Raw genomic sequence first — 3,917 nt, forward strand, 5'->3', positions numbered from 1 at the left:
GGAGACGTTCAGCATCAAGATCACCTGGGGAATGCCTAAGTTGCTTCTTCTTGGAACTGAAAAAGAAAAATTACTCCCTTTTATAACACTGAAAATCGTGAGCTGTACCTTGAAATCTTCCTCCTTAAGAGAACTCCAAAGGGACTCCAAGCAGCTGCACAAGGCCTGGAGACTGGAAGACATTGGAAAGAAGACAAAGAGCTCCTGAGGGTTTTCTGTATTTTAATGATCCCCAACGGTGGATTTGGGGCTGAGTCCAGGAGCCCCAGGCACTGAGAGAAGGTTGAAGAAGCTGCTCAAGGAGTCAGAAGCAAAACTCCAAGTCCCTTGGAGCATCAGTGGCCCCACTGAGGGCAGGGACTGCCAAAGGCTCCCCAGGGAGTGGTGAGAGCAGATCCTTGAGGCCAGGATTGCAGGAGCCCGAGGCTGTGAGCAGGGAACTGCAATGCTGAGCAAGGCCTGGGCTGGTTGGAGGAAGCAGAAAGGCCAAGGCCTGAGCCCAGGCCTGGGCCAGCAGGGCCTGTCCCTCACAGGTGGCTCGGGGCTGTTCCTGGAGCACTGGGATGGGAGAGGCAGCAAGGACAAATGTCATCAGGCTGTGTGACACTCCAGATGCTCATGGAACCAAGGGCCAGTGTGACACAGCAGGGCCTGATGGAAACAAGAGGCCGTGCTGAGCCTGCGCGCCTGTAACACCGCAGAACACTGAAATGCTGAGGGTGAGCAAAGGTTCCTTTCCTCGAGTTTGGTGCAGAGTAGAAACCCCAGCCAGATATTCTCAAGAGGTCAAAACGACACAAAAGTGTACTGGAAAAATACAGAAAACCGAGCTCCTTTGGCAAATGATTTCATACAACATCCAATTCAACGTGCAACACTTAGCGTAGCAGGAACATCATTAACTCAGCCCATTTAAGATGGAAACCTTTAGGCATAAAAATGTTAAACTACCCAAAAACATTCCAGTAAAAGAGGATAAGAAGGTTAAAAGAGAAAAAAGAGACAGAAAGACAGAAGATCTCCAGATAGATATGCAGAGAGCTACCAGCTGCTAGGCTTCCAGTGTGGCTGAGACACAGACCCAGGAGATTTCAGGATTCAGACCAGGGCTTGACGTCATGCCCGATTTTTTCAATTCCCTAGCGTTTTGTAAGCTCTCCTCTTTTCGGGGACATCTGCTTTCTTCCCACTCACTGCTGTGTTTCATTGCCTTTGTGTGGGATTGATTGACAGCTCGGCCAATCAGAGCTGGGTGGGCGCTGCCCCTGCTGTGTGATTGATTGACGGCTCAGCCAATCAGAGCTGGGTGGGCGCTGCTCCTGCTGTGTGGGATTGATTGACGGCTCAACCAATCAGAGCTGGCTGGGCGCTGCCCCTGCTGTGTGATTGATTGACAGCTCAACCAATCAGAGCAGGCTGGGCGCTGCTCCTGCTGTGTGACTGATTAACGGCTCAACCAATCAGAGCTGGGTGGGCGCTGCTCCTGCTGTGTGGGATTGATTGACGGCTCAGCCAATCAGAGCTGGGTGGGCGCTACCCCTGCTGTGTGATTGGCAGATCTGCCAGGCCATGGCTGGGGGCGGGGCTCTGTCCCACCTCATTCCAAGGTCTGTCCCAGCCCCAGCCCCACTCGGCCATTCCGAGCATCCCGACGGGTCTGGGGACATTGATGTCATCCAGCCTCTGACAGCGACCATGGGGACACTGCGGAACCTCATGGAACCAAAGAGACCATTTTGACACTCTGGTGCCTCATGCAATCAGGGGCACCTTTGTGAGACTCAGGACCCCAGTGGAACCAAGGGTCAGTGATGAAGCTGTGCGGCCCAGAGAACCAAGGAGCCTTTGTTACACAGCAGGGCCACATGGAGCCCAGGGGCCTTGGTGACTCTGCAGGACCTTAGGGAAGCAAGGGGCCATTGTTATCACTACTGAAGCAGGGAGAATATTGTGACAAGGAGAATATCGGGACACTACAGGGACTCCTGGAATCAAGGAGAGCATTGTGACCCTGTGAGGCCCCATGGAACCAAGGCAACATGGAACAGGTCTGGCTGGCTTGGCCTCCCGGGGGCCACCTGGCAAGACTGGCTGATCCTGGAATGTTGAGGACTGCCTCTCCTCAGCTCCTGGAGCACTGAGGCTCTGTGCTTTCCTTCCTATGGAAAAGTACCATCCGCTTTTGCAGGTTCCCACGGCTGAAACTGATATTCCCCCTGAAAAAGCACTACATACAAGGCTTGCTCCCAGCCAAAATCTGCTAGGAGTAACAGCTCTGGGTGGCCACCGTTTCCTGAGGGCTGCCTCTCATCTACCACTCTAAGGGTCGGTGTGAAGTTTCCCTCATTTTTGCCTCATGACCCTCTCAAGAAGACCTCAAGGACCCCCGCCCAGGTTGACTCTGGACAATGATTTTCTGGCCTGCTTGAGGTGGGTGCTTGCCAAGGGACTCTTTGCAGGTGTGTTGTGCTCACTGGACTCTGCTGTCATGGTACCAGCTGAAGCCTGCATGTACTGCACGACCGCACCTGTCTCTTGGAGCACCACACAATGCTCCATAAATCTCCCCACCTCTTGGCCACAAGCCACTCGCTTTGGAAAAGGACTATGAAAGAGCGATCCTCTGGAGAAGACCCTGAGTACTCCCCACGGATGACCACCCTTCCATTGGCTGGCCCACCATGACGTTGGTCTCGTCTGTTGGTAGCTATTTCCCCCTTCCCCTCTTTTTCTCTCTCTAGACTCCATTTCCTATATCTCTCCCCTCTATCGCAACTGAATTGTTTGGCATTCAATAAAAATTCATTGCTGTTGTTGAATAAACTGATTTGTCCCCCGCTATTTGCCTGCTATTACCTCTGAGATCAAACAATCCCCGGCCTGTGTTGGTAGATGGTGACACTCCCCCCACCCTCCCCCCCCCCCCCCGCAAATCCCCCATCCCCCTGCTTCTCCCAGTTGATTGCTGATCGTGCTGTGACATGGAATGGAACATCCCTTGGGCCAGTCCAGCCCAGCTGTCCCATCCCTGTTCCCTCAGGAACACTTGCCCACCCCAAGTCCATGGCTTGGAGGGGCTTGCAGACACGCCTCGTGGGGGGAGCATTGTGACAAGGACAGGAGAACAGAAGAACATTTACACTTATCGCGGGCAGAGAACAGAAGAGCACAGCCTTGGAGAAACGCACAAAGGATGTAGCTGAGGCAAACAGAGCGTGCACAAAATGCAAGGAGAATGTCAGCTCAGCTCTGCAAGGCTGACAAAAGCAGAAGTTATACACAACAATAATATTGCCCTTCCTCAAAAGCGGGGATCAAAGAGCAGTCACCTAAAAAGGACATTGCATGTTGAAGGCAGACTCCAAAGAACCATAGAAGGACTTGTGAGAAGGGGTGCAATTATGGCAAATAAATTCCAGGTGGGGTTAACTAATGAATACATCATCAGTGTGAGTGATAAAAGCTCCGATTGCCTGGTGGCCAGTGCACTCGAGTAGATGAAGGATTGCCCAAGTGGCCACCATGGTGTAATAAAGAATACCTGCTCTCAGATCCTCAAAACTGTGTTCAAAAGTTGCTATCCAGCAGATTTCAGTATCAGTGGTGTCCCTGACTCCATTATGCCCCTTGCACACTTTCACGAGGGCCCCTTGGTTCCACGAGGCCCTGCTGGATAACAGTGGACCCTTGGTTCCATTTGGGTCTGTACTGTCAAAATGGCCTCCTTGGTTCTGCACTGCCACAATGCTCTCCTTGGTGCCACGAGGCCTTGGTGTGTCACAACAGCCTCTCGGTTCCATGAACTGCCATAGTGTCAGCACGGTCTCTTGCATCTGCAGTATCACGATGGACAGTTGGTTACAAGCAGCCCCGCCGTGTCACAACGACTATTTGCTTCAGGTGGCCCCCACAGTGTC

Source organism: Sturnus vulgaris, unplaced genomic scaffold (assembly GCF_052056855.1).
Source record: "Sturnus vulgaris isolate bStuVul1 unplaced genomic scaffold, bStuVul1.hap1 Scaffold_212, whole genome shotgun sequence".
NCBI classification, from domain to species: Eukaryota; Metazoa; Chordata; class Aves; order Passeriformes; family Sturnidae; genus Sturnus; species Sturnus vulgaris.